General features: G+C 37.6%; 1 protein-coding gene across 5 annotated transcripts in view; it reads left to right on the forward strand.

The window, feature by feature from the left end:
* APBA2 (amyloid beta precursor protein binding family A member 2) overlaps positions 1-13598 on the forward strand; it is a 106140-nt gene that overhangs the window by 43255 nt on the left and 49287 nt on the right. Inside the window, exon 2 of one of the 5 annotated variants that reach the window (XM_056346853.1) lies at positions 1511-1559. The exons of the other annotated variants lie outside the window; for them this stretch is intronic. The gene's annotated coding sequence lies outside the window, so the exon portion shown is untranslated. The remainder of the gene's footprint in view (positions 1-1510; positions 1560-13598) is intronic. 5 annotated transcript variants of the gene reach the window in all.

Here is a 13598-nt window from a genome sequence, read left to right on the forward strand (position 1 = left end):
TGTAGAAAGCAACGCTGTTCTTACCTGTTTATAAAAAAAAATTGCATTTCAGAAAGATTGCTTTCAACAGCTTGATGCTGTAAAGATCTATTACATCTTTCTTTAGAGATACCAGAATTTTGTGGAATGCTTCCTTCCTCAGAAGTGCCTCAGTTTAATAATTTCATCTTTGGTACGATTTTTCATCCAAATAATTTGACCTCCTGATTTATTAGCCAATTTTGTGCAGTGAATTAATCTGTTATGTCCTGATGACAGCAGTGATGTTTTTTGTATTTGGCATTTTTGAATTTTAATGAATATTTTGAGTGATAATTAACTATCTTCTGCGGACAAAACCCTCTTTAATCTAAATTGTGGATCTCTACAGATAAGAGATTGGCTTCTCTGTAGTGTTGATCTAAATATTTGGAAAACGGAAGCATATGAATTCTAATTTTATATCAACAAAATTCAAATTTATATAAATAATTTATTTTAAAAAATAGTACTAGTCATAATTCCTGAATTTGTGTGAATAGAAATAGATATGTAGAACTAGTACATGCCTCCACATATATCACTGTGGGTTATCTGAAAGAGCAGGCCTATCTTACAGCTGTTCAGTGCCAGAGTTTGACTTGGGTAAGTCAAACTGTGCTGGCGCAGAGGAAAAATTACCAGGCCCAGTATCCCATCACCCCGAGTGGCCAAAAGCAGATGCTGAGGGAAGGTGAGAATGGAGAAATAGCCAGTGAAACTTTGCCAGGACAGTCTCCCTGTTTCTGTGAGTTAGGGACTCTTAACTGCTTTTTGCTTAGCACATCACTTTTTCTCAGGAAAAAGACAGGATTGCTGTCAAATTCTTCATTTTTAAAATCGACTTCAAATGAATCTCAGAAATAAGTGAGATTTCTTGTGCAGAAGGAAGATGCCAGTTTTATTCTGTTTTACCTAGGAGACATTTCAAGGTAGGTCTCGTTCACTGTGTATGCTTTGTCTCCTGTAAGATTGTCTGGTCTTGCAATTTTAAATGTTCTATTTACTTACATATTTTCTAACCTATGGCTTGTACCTTAATAGAAATAAGATATTGAGGGCTATGCTGCTAATTTGGGAACTAGGAAATGTAGGACTGGTTCACATACTTAGGGTACTTTAGCCTGGGTCCTCAATGAATGGTAAACATGCATTTCTGAAATCAGACAGACAGCTTCATATTTTAAGGATATGGGTCTTATACACTGATGAACTAATCCCATTCTCAGGACTAAATGATTGTGTACATACTTTGCTCTACAACAGCTGAAAGTCTTTCAGGTAAGCTTTGCAATACCAGAGATAAGGGGCTTAGTTCTGCCAGATATACTAACTGAGGTCCAGCATGCATTCTTCTTCTTGAACCTGCTTTAAAGCAGTGAGCGTGGTGTTAAGGTGGCCCTTAGAGGTGGCCCTGCTGGACTTGCAGTGACTTTGTGGAAATCAGTTCAGGTGCAGATGCCAAAGTATCATTTGTTTTCCCTTTACGCAGCATGTCCTAGTCCCCATAGCCGTGAGGAATGGAGAGCTGACAACAGAAGGTAACAATAATTCATTTGTCAATATCCATTTCAGTTGCAGACTTCTTAGTTTAGAGTACACATCCTTCACGTGCTCACATAGCAGCTAGCACAGCAGTGTCTATGTCAGCTCACTGTGTGTCTCGAATGCTAATACAAAATAATAGTTTAAAGCATTGTGGTCAGTGCTTTGTTTTCAATAACTGCTTGCGTATAAACCTACTGAGCTGTAACAGTATTATTCAGCGCACATCTAAACGATTTTACATTCAAAATACTTATTTAGGAGGAAAGGTCGTATTTCCATAAGAGGTATATATACAAATTTTCTGCTGACAGATGACGGAAAAGCTGGTGGGTTTAACAGTTTCAAGACATCTTGAGTATCTGCTAAAGTGATTGACAGAGTATTTATCTCCTAACCAGTTGTTATAAATTGAAGAGGATTTTACTGATGTGCAATTTATACCTTAGAGACAGAGGGGAAAAATCTTCCTAATCTTGCTTTTCAAATGAGGTGATCATCCACTACAGACCTGTGTGGCTAAAACACAAACCAGCTGCTAGCTACAGGTATTTTTTCAAAGGCTGGAGTCACAAAATCCCATGACATAATTCATTGCTAACAAAAACCTCTGATTATTTTCATGATCTATTACTCTTATTAAATCTTTATTTTGTAAAATGTCTCATAATTTAACCTTGCAATTTGCTAATTCTGCTTAACAAAGGCAGACTATTTTATCTTGACAAGAATTAACACAATAGTCTTTACCCTTATTTTATTATTTCAAAAGATTTTAAAATTTATTTACTAAATCTGCCAGCAGCACAAGTATTTTGTGAGTTTGAAAAAGACAATGTTCCGCTAAAAGGTCAAAAATGCAACCCAATCCTCTTATGTTGGTTGAATGGGGAGGGTGTTAATGGCTTTCAGCAATATTTTAGAGGTTTCATAACTGAGAAGAACTTCATGCAATTTCCAGACTACTCTTCTGTAGTTACACTGCCTATAATACTCAGGGATATCTATTCTTGACTGTATTTCCACCAGAAAAATGGTCTGAATACAGTAAACACCTAACAGGAATTGCTGTATTTCTTCCTCCTCCCCTCTCCCCCCCCCCTTTTTTTTTTCTTTTTTAATGGTGAAGACTTAAAACAATGAAATGTGAGTAAATGGCCATGTAATAAATCATTTTATACTTGTTGGACTGTGGTTAACAGTTCATTTTTGACCAATTAGAGCTACCTGTTTCCAGCTAGCCAGCTGGAAGAGTAGCTTTAATATTAAAAGTCTGTAGAGTACTAGCAATAACTAATTGTTATGTCTTAGTAGGTACTGCTTATGGGGAATGTGTCAATTAATGCCTGCAAATCTAATTTCTGTTGAGGCTTGACTCATTAAAGTGTTGTCAATCCTTTCCTGTAACCTTTTAAAGAAAATTTCATTTTTTCCTATGATAATGTTAAGTGAGTGCCTATGAAACCATTCGCAGGACTTCAAGGTCAACAGTGATAAAAAGAAGCAATTTTGAAGAGTTAGTACACATTGAGAATCAGGAAGCTGTAAAATTCCAGTGTAAACATTTTGGCCTGAACTGCTAGCCTGCCAGTTAAACCCGGAGTTGTGAAGAAGTGAAGCATCTCCATTTTCTTTTACAAGTCAGGCCTTTCTGGATGACCCATCTCCACCACTGCTGGGAATTGACAGCCTGAATATTCTAACCACCTTCACCTCCAGCCATCCAACCGTTCCTTGAATGGATGCTCTTGGTGGAGGATGTTTGGCTTATTGTTCTTAAACAGTACAGTTTGAAGTGTTTTGGTGAATCTCTGGGTTTCATTTAAGAGACCTATTCCATCCTTCTATTCCCTTCTACGTTATTATTCAAATAGTATACTTTATTTACCTCTGCCTATAACCTGAAATTAGCATTCATGAAAAGAAGTCCATCTTTTGCATGAGGCTGGGGAAGCACGTATATGAAATCATATTGCTATTAATTGCCTGCTGTAGGTATTTCCAGTTTTATTGTGTTAAAAATTTGAATATATGCTTCATGCCAAAAAAAATGCAAAGAATCTTTACTTGGGAAACTGTAAACTAAAGCATAAAATGCTACTCAAGTAAGTTCTGAAACATTAGTTGTTTGTACACCATGTATTTTTAAATTACTATCAAGTTTAAGAATTTCTCTTCCTTCTGAATGGTGAAAGGACAATTTTAAAATAATGGCATGCTAAAATGACCCCATTTTTTTCCTCTGCTATTACGTTTTTCTTTAATATGACATCAACTTCTTGCATGAAGGAACAGACTAAAACTCATGTAAGGACATTTATTTCAAAGAAAAAAGTTGATGGCAATAAAAGCAAAAGAGTTAAAGACATGTTAAAATCATAAATCCATAATATTAAAACAACAATAAAGTAGCCTCTGTGTAAACCAGGTTGAGCCAGATGGGAGTTAGCAGTAGTTGTTCAGGGAAACCACAACATTTTCTCCAAGAGTGGGGTGTAAACCAGTTGTATGGGTAGGAGTGCTATATTTTACTCACATGCATGGAGTCTGATGTGCTTTCTTGTGTGCATGGAAATGTATATGCAACAGCTAACAGCTCTTAAAAGCCACGTGTCTACTGAAAGTACAAAGTGTCGCCACAATGCTTTTATGATATTTGCATCTACTCTGAAGAGCTAATTTTTAAATAGCCATAGTTTTCCAAAAGCTGTAAAGAAAAAAACTGATTTCAGATGCAAAAATCTCAGGAGTATGTGTGGTTGCTGTATTTTAGGGAGAACTGCATGTGATGAAATGGAACATTTTTATTATGTATTTTTAATGATGAGGTTGAATTAACAAATGCTACCTTATGGTTATCTGATACTGTTAACAGATAAATGTATTCCATTATATAAATACTTGCAGTACTTGAGTGATAATGTTTAGATGGCAAGATCTCAATTTTGTAGGAAAAAATACGGGCATAAAGAGTGACAGGAATTGCATCGCTGTTATGCTGAGGTCTTATTAGAAATATAATTTGGTGTGAGGGCCAGTATTCTCAGTGACTCATTGGGACATTACTGTCTTGGCATTCCTCAAAACCAGAAAAATACCAGCTTCTCTGATGAACTAACTGATCTTACCAAATCACGGTTAAGATTAGAATAGCCCCATAACTTTCCTAGAGAGATTCTTAGTCTTTCCTAGTGGGAGCAAGGACTGAAGGAGATGAAGTTACAAATTTACTTCTTACACCTATGTAGATATTAGTACCTATACCTATTTATAGACGAGAGACAACAAATATACCAGCAAGTATAAGATGTGTGACCTCTCAGGGAGGCCTTATTTCCATCTGAAGAAAATGAGAAGGTTAAACTGAGTGTCTGACACCCAGTTTCCAAAACTGAAGGTTTTTAAGTTGTGATGAGCAAAAAATTATCCTTGCACATGTGTAAACTTAGCTAACACCCACGGAGTTTTTATGTCTATAAGATATCAACAGAGTGCAAAGCTTGCTTTAACACTTTAATGTAACTAGTTTTCTTCCCTTTCTTAATGCATGTCAATCAAACCTGTTTTCATTGTAGTTGACAGCAATCTTAGGTCTGGTTTAATGCGATCAGGAGTCTGGAACTCAGTGCAAGGAATATCTCAGCTTACCAGGCTTCAGAGAGCAGGCAGTCTGCCTAGCCTGCACCACGAGAGGGAGTTTTCTATTAAAAAGAAACTGTCAAATGCACAGCTCAGATTTGTGTTCTTGTGGAAGAGAATCTCATGGAGCCAGCAGGTTTTACATTTCTTCTTACTGTGCAGACCCTCTTTTTGCAGTATTTTTTTTCCCCTCTAACAATGTGGAAATTTGGAATTTACGCTTGTCAGAAGTGCTAATCCCTCCCCTTTAAGGAATTCCCCAAATCCTGTCTCACCTTTTGACTATACCTAAGTCACTAGTCACTGTACGGGTTTGATGACTTGAAAGCCTCTTCTAGGAATTTGCCACAGTAAATTAACATTTTTTCCATGTCCTAGCCAAAATAAATTTTATCTCACTCTTGTACAACACATTTCTGAGTGCACACTACACCTTCCAGTCATTGTTCAATCCACTTCAAAAACACTGACTTGTAGACAGAACATAAGAATTCCATTTATTAACAGACACTTTAGGTGGAATCATTTGATTTTATTACTAAAGCAGTAGTCAAATCTCCAGTAGGGGCCAAGTTTTCTTTCTGTGGTTTTTCTAATGAACAATCTTTTCAAAAGTATAGTGGTATGCAGAGATAAGAAGGAAATTTAATTCCGTTGGCTGTTTTTTAGGAAATGTTTTAAGTGGACAGAAAATTCTGTGCTAGACTTAAGATTCTGAAGAACTTGCAATAGGTAATGTTTTTGCATGTCAGTTGTGTGGGGCCAGATCCTGTCAGTATAAATCTGTATATCTGGCCCTTCTGAACTGAGCAGTTTTCCCACAAATTCTGCTGCCTCCAAGTTCAGTGTCTGTTTGGTCGCCTTTGAATTTACAGCCACACAACTTTCCATAGCTAAATTAGCCCTGGCTCATGCTATGCTGATAGCAATCTGTTATAATTTAGTGCTAAGTCAGTATGGGAACTGACCTTGTTATCGAGATAAAAATATGACCCAGGAAACTGCAAGATGAACATAAAAAGCCTACAAATTAGCAGGAGATAGAAAGATTGCCAGACTTCTGAGTAGCCTCCATGGTCAGCAGAAAAGTATTCTGCAAAGTATTTTACAACTTTGTATAATCCATTTTAAGACAGCCAAAAAAAAATTCTAGCAGAGCTCTGGATGGATTATGAGTCATCTCACAGTGGCTAGAATGTGTTTTAATTGAATTGGCATATATTCTTCGTGCATGATAATGTTAATATGTACTTTACTTTTCCCTTATTCCTGTATTTCCTTCCCTTATTCCTATACATCCTATACTTTCCCTTAATCCCAGTGGATTAGGAAATACTTAGGATAATCATGAGGAGATACTCTGCATAGCTGTCAATGGAGCATTTGTGTGCAGGTAAGACACAAGGGACACACTTCCATTGCTTAGAACTGATCTCTTGGAGCAGGGTGGTCACAAGAATAGCTCATAAAACACGATTGCCGTAATTTTCAAGGCTCCTCTTGTTCTGTTGAATAAAAATATTCTGTTCCTGTCCCTCCCTCAGTTTAAGATGCCTGTAATGAGGTTATATTTCTGGTGGGTTTTTCTGCATAGCAGGCATAACTGCAAAACTAATACTAGTCCTGAAATCTTTACTCAGGCTAGTATATGGATGTGGCACTACCGGTTTAGTATCCCTCTTTGAGCTGTGGAATTAAACCCTGAAGAATGATTAAGCCACATCAACAATAAATTATAATTAAATATGTGATTACACATACTTTTATTACTTCAGCAGGAAATAGCTAATCTTTCTAATTATAAAAGCTACATTCATTTGGGATATACATTCAAAAATACTATTTCTGCAACGCCATAGGATTTTACACTGTCTTTAGCATATCTTTGTCTCTGTTCTACTTTTAATTTCTGTGGTGGGTTCCAATTATAGAACACTTTTAGAATGCCATTTACAAGATAATTATTTCATTTGAAAGGCTTATTAGATTAAGCCAAACAGAGCAAATGTTACATACCATGAAAAGAAATGCAAGAACACAGCTCAGAATGTACAGTCTTTTGAAAATATGAAAAACAGTTAGGTTGTCGGACCTATAGAAAAGTAGATGTAAAGATTTCACTTTCATGTGACGTAATGAAACATTTCGAATATACTGAGGGATCATGTTGATTTGGTTTAACAGGAGCAAAAGACATTCCATTGCAAATTATTTACTATTTCTCTTTGGTTTCAGGGTGAGGAGAAGGAGGTATTCATTAGATATGGCTGGTCAATATATGCTGTTCATTCCTTCAATATATGCATATGCATTTCATATTCTACTCAGAATGCAACTTGCTTGCTGACAAATTGCTTGCTGACAAACCCTCCAAAAAAAAAGGAGGGTAGTAACTCAGGACACTTTTAGGGTACAGGGATGTGTATTTTGGAAATCCTGGGCTGTTGAGGTATCTAGTATACTGTGGCTGTTGTAGCTTTAAACAGAATTTCTGCAAGACTGCAACTGAAATAATCCTGGCATACAGAAGCATTCGTTTTTATCTCAGAACTTCAGTTTCTCACTCTACTGTCAGTTGTTAAACTAATAAAATGAGCATAATGGTGAGTAATAATGGATATATAATTTTCTTTCCTGTTTGCCTGTTCAGTGATTTTTTTCAAAGTAATATCTTTTGTGACTACCTCAGATTCAGAGTAGACACAGTTGAGTAACCAGTAAAAGATTTTTTTTTTTTTTTTGCCTTATCTACACAGGAAGACCCTAGTGGCTACTCCTGAGATAACTAGCGAGTCATGCATTTTAATGCCATCTATTTTTACATGCTGCTCACTTTCACTTCCCCCACACGTTTCCCTCATTTCTTTAAAGATCATTCTTTCTCTTTGCTTCCCATGCAAATCTCTTGCTGTCTTCTAGTTCTGTGTCTTGATTATGTTAAGCATATTAAAATAATACTTAGGTGAGAAGTTGAAGCTCCAAAACACTGGCACCAAATTTATAGTTGCCTTCAGTTGTTTTTTCCTCCTGGACTATCCCAGCTATGCTGTGAACAAATCAGAAGGCAGGTGGTATAACAAAATGTGTAATCATAACATTATAAAACGTATGTTCACTGTGTGAGGGCGAGTAGTTAAAAGGAAGATCATGAATCTGGAACTTAATGTGTTGCTGCTACAATTAACAAAATGAAATAACTTTTGTTGATGTTTTTAATTTGTAACTTCCTACTTTATTTTGGTCCTTACTGAAAACAAGGGATTACGTATGTTGGACACGTGGTCAGTGTTGTATGAGCGTTGTGTGGATGTGCTGAGATCACCTCTGCAGCTGAGCTACCAAACTCAGCAGCAGTTATCGTATGAGGTGGAGGCACTGGAGGGCATAAACCATCTCTTCTCTTCAAAAGGTGTGTTTGGTGGTTTTCTGGCTTGTCTTTTTAGAGGGTGTAAAATACTTATGTTCCTTTGCACTGGAGGGAGCCCCAGCCTTACATCTGCCCAGCAGGGAGATGAGAAACTGGTCTTGAGAGAAGAGGCCAAGGAAAAAATATTGAAAGACTTCTAAAGACAGTTTTTGTAAAAAAAATTGACAGACTCAACATTGTCTAAAGGCACTCAGAAAAGAGAAAGAGTCAGATTAAAATAAGGTAGTTTTGAATGGAACTTCACAGGACAAAAAAAAAAGCATTTCTAAAGCCTGTTTCTGCTCGCTGCAAACCATGCTGCTTTAAAATGTATTTTCTTATTTGAAATTTGCTTGATTTTAATTTTAAATGAAGGAAAAAGGTGGAAAATCTAAATAGCAAGTTGGTGTTAATTCTATCCACATTTTATGTTTGCAACTCTTATTTTTAGATCACTGTCTAGAAGAGGTCAAGTATGTGAGAGTTGAAGCATCTTAAATAGCAAAAGAGCTCATTTAAGACTTGTTTAGCTTCTGTTAGTCCTCTCATTCCTCTTGTGGGTTGGGATGAAGATTCTTTTGGAAGAAAGAAGAAACGGGAAGGATTGCTTAGGGCATTTAGCAAGAGCCAACAGAAACTGGAAATTCATATATAGTTAAGCTTTAGACTTCTTGGAAGTGTCCCAAATCATCAACTGCACTGACAAAACATTTCAGGTATATTCATATATACCCTATTTATTGAAGTTTATTTTCTAAATGGCTTTTTACTATTTTCAGTCAGGCCCTCCTGCAAATAATCTTAATACATTATTGTTTATGCATGACAACTCATAGAAAGAAATAAACTCCCCATAAATGCAGTGTCTTCTCTAATTCGCATGCAGAAAACTTGCTGAGAGAGGATAGCTAGCATACCCTGCAAAAGGCAGAAGTGCCATTCACAAGACCAGCTTAACTGCTAGCTTAGGCTGGTGGGACTCAGATTTTGGAGTTCTGGACACAAACTAGGCCTCAGTCCAGTTTTCCATCTCAGCTTTCACAGTAGAAAAATCAGATCTAAACAGCTAAAAGCTAGTAACTTTTGTTCTTTACTTGAAAGTATTCCTTACGGCGTATTTTCACAAATAGGGGAATGAAGCCATTTCACTGGTTTATGAATAACAAACCAACTCCAAGCGACATGCCCAGTGACAGAGACTAGAGTTTACCACTACCACACATCTTGATTTCTCTGGTGTCTTTGGTGATGGTTTTTTCCCCCCTCCAAAAAGTGGTTGTTTTTTTGCTTTTTTTTGTGGTTTTGTTGGGGTTTCTTTTTTTTGGGGGGTGGGGTGGGGTGGGTTGGGTTGGAATGTGGGAATGATGAAATCTGGCATCTCTGAGACTTGCAGGTCCAAACAGCACCCATGAATCATCTACTGCCACAAAAATCCAAGAATACAAAAAACACCTAGGCATTTTGGGACCTGCTGAGCACGCATTTGACTATATTTGCATGTATTTACTGCACAGGCAGATCTAACATCCTGGACAGAAAAGTACCAGTTCTGCTTATGTCCTAATTAAGAAATGAAACTTCTATCCTGGGTCTTTCCCTTCCCTGGAAGAACGGGTTGTGGTTTTGTAGAGTTTTTTTGTATTAAATTCAAAAGCTTTAGAGAAAAGGGCTAGACATTTTTTTTTACAGGCCTGTCTAACAGTGCCAGGGTGTGCCAGCCTTACTCAGAGAAACACTTCTCAATTTTAATAAGTGAGATGCTGCTCAGGATGGCACAACATGATCCTAATTTAATTGTGTTATGGTAATTCTGATTGTAGGACACAGTCTTGCAGTTTCCATGTACAGATGCTAAAAGATCGGCGTTAACACCGGCTCTCTCTACGTATGCAGGACCACCATCCCCAGTCCTCACTTGCTATATGCCCTTCTGCCTTTCCTTCATTAGAGATCCTGCACTCCTGACATCAGTGTCTGTGTGCTTAGTCTACTGTGAGTTAGAGGGGGATCAGGGTGAGAGTAAGGATCCCATTTACACCTACTTTTAGAAGAGCTGGCAGGTTATCCTGCCTTGTGCTTGGGGAGCAGCGCAGGAAGAATTTTTGTGGTCTGTAGAGTCAGATCTACTAAAAAATGAACACTAAGCTAATGCAGTTTGGCCTCGGGGAAATCAAATGACTGCAAAGTCTGACATAGGAATGGCAGGCTCATGTTCTGTTATCTGCTTATTAAAAATTCTAGTTCCCAGTCTAGGATCAGTCACAATTCTTGGCTGACTTAGCAGATGGGAGTCTATTAAGTCTTTTGTAATGAAAGCCTGCTGAGAAATACTATTAGTTTGGTGCTAAAATTGTTTTGAAGAAATTAAAGTTAGATTTTTTCCATTTTATCTGCTTATCAGAAAAGAGACTGGTATAATTAGTATTGAGCCCTGCAATCATGACTTTTCTGATGCAGTTCTGTTGAAAAGTACTATGATCTCAGTTACAGTTGTACCGAGTAACTTTCTGAACGTACATCTGAACAAGGGTTGCATGGCTTTTTACAGCATTGATTATGCATGTGTAGGGCTAACATATGGAATAGCTTAAGTCAGCAGTGCATTGAAAGCACAGCTCGACAGCAGAGCAGCAAGCTGCAGGGCCATACATGCTCTAGTCTGGCCTGACAGTAAATTGCATTGCTATGCTCATGTTCCACTTACATCTGAAAATGACTTCTACAGGGTAGAGCGCTACATCTTTTCAGAACCAATTTAATAGCAGATAGATTGTATTGGATATTTGAGGAAAATAGGAGGTACTGAACAATTTCAGGGAAGCAAAACTTGGGTGGTAATTGTGTCGAAACTGCCAAAGGGTACAGATACTTGAAGTGGGGGAGAAAGGAGACTGAGAAGTAGATGGAGAAAAGAGTAAACACAGCAAAGAGGCCTTGCAAAACAAGGCAGGTATATCAAATTAAGGCCAGTAAACCGCTTAGGTTGACCTATAGGTTGCAAAAATAGGGCTGAAAAGATCATTTGGTGGTAGATAAGCACACAATAGTATGTGTGTTGCCAAAAGAAGCTAACACCCTTCCCCTCCCCATCCCCTCAGATCACTGTGCATATTAAATGAAAAACTGTAAGGGAGCTTGTTTTGCTCCCACTAGAATGCTCTTCAGCTTGTGAGTCAAGTACATATGTAAAGCAGTTCTTTAAACACAGGCAGGAATATTATACTGGGTATTTGGCTTTATCACCACATACACAGTTGTGTACCATTTCCCATTTTTAATGGCTAGTTTAATTGGTCTCTCTCCATGGGAAGAAAGTAGTGAAGGTATCTTTCTACACAGGTGAAAATATGGTAAGTGTTAAGTATCATAAACCCTCACTGCAGCTGTCTGGGATTAGATGCAAGGAATTCAGGAGAAAGCTAATAACTATAATGAGCACTGATTAGAACATGTTCCAGCTGTAAGCCAGTAGTCCTGTTTCTAGGAGCAGAAGAGATTGGTTCCCCTATGCATACTCCTTTTTACTGCCACATAGAAATGCAGCATGTGTTTTCTGGAGATTTTCTTTTTCTCTCAGCATTGAGCTGGGGCAAGGAAACTTTAGAAAAATAAAGCAAAACCATTATAGAAGGCAAAACATTTTTATTGAGAACCCTCAGTAACTTGGCCCCTTAATCACTGATCTTGACAACACTGATGGAGCTTTAGTGGTGCACTGTACAACAAAAATCAGCATTTGCTTGTCTCAGCAGGATAAAGTTACTGAATCCCAAGGAGACTAAGGAAGGATACAGCACTGACCCCCCAGGCTCTCAGGAACACTTCTTTCCCCCCCAGTCAGAAGTTGAAAGACACACTTGGAGCGACACAGAAGTTTGACCCAGCTCTGCATTATCAAGGAGGGAGCTGAGCAACGAGGAGTAGAGAGGGAATCTTACACCAAGAAGAAGAAATCACCTGTTGACTCACTAGAAATATTTGTTTGTGAAGTGCCTCTGGATCCAGCAAATCATGACTCTCTTCACTTCAGAGGACTGGAGCAGTGTTACATAGAAATCCTGTTTTTTTTCCAATTTCAAGAACATTCTTAGTATCTGATAGAAGATTACATACCTGATATTCACCTAGATTTTGTGAAAAAAAATTAGGAAAAGTATTAGTCTGTGCAGTAGGTGACTCAGAAGGCTTCTGCACAGCAGAACATGTGGTAAAAATTCAGTATCTACTGCATTTGTCGAAAACCATCTGAGTTCTCACTTTGATCTTTTAAAATCTGAATACATTTGGGTTCAGTTAATTGTCATCCACATAGATAAACTAACATCTCTGTAAGTGAGAAGATGGAAGAGTTTGGACCTGTGGCCATCAGGAGTTAGCACCTTGCTGCATAAAATCATTCTAGGCTTTTTCTAAGTTGTTTCATATTAAGTTTTAAAAGATTTAGGTCATGCTAAACCTAATGTAAGACAATATTTTTCTTGGAAACCTGAGAAATACTTTGAAACAGCAGAAGAAAAGTGTGCTACCCTGGCTGTTTTAATATGAGTTAAAATACAGCTGTTTGTTTCCTTGACAGAAATGTATGCACAGCTTCATAAAGAGCAATTCTCAGACTTGTGTTTGAAAACTGGTTAGTAATTCAGATGCGGCAATACAGTTGTAGAAGTTACATTTTGTAGTTGAAGATAATATAATCAGTGCACATTCAGTCTGCAATTCAGAGGCTGAGAATAATAAATCCTGTCTTTTTATTTTAATGTGATCAGTGCTTGGTTTCCTGAAGAGTAGTGCCCCAGATGGCAGCAAATGTAAGGAGGCCAACTAGAACTGTAATTGTGCAGAGACTGCTTTGCAACTTCAGTTTCCATAGCATTAAGATCAGTCTTGCCTCTTACTGAAAAAAATTAGGCTTATTTTACCTCCATTGGGAATGTGTGCCTCAATTTCAGCATGCAGGGATAAAGCACTCCCTTCAGCCATGGGCCTCACA

The sequence above is a fragment of the Falco biarmicus genome, chromosome 7, assembly GCF_023638135.1.
Source record: "Falco biarmicus isolate bFalBia1 chromosome 7, bFalBia1.pri, whole genome shotgun sequence".
Lineage (NCBI taxonomy): Eukaryota > Metazoa > Chordata > Aves > Falconiformes > Falconidae > Falco > Falco biarmicus.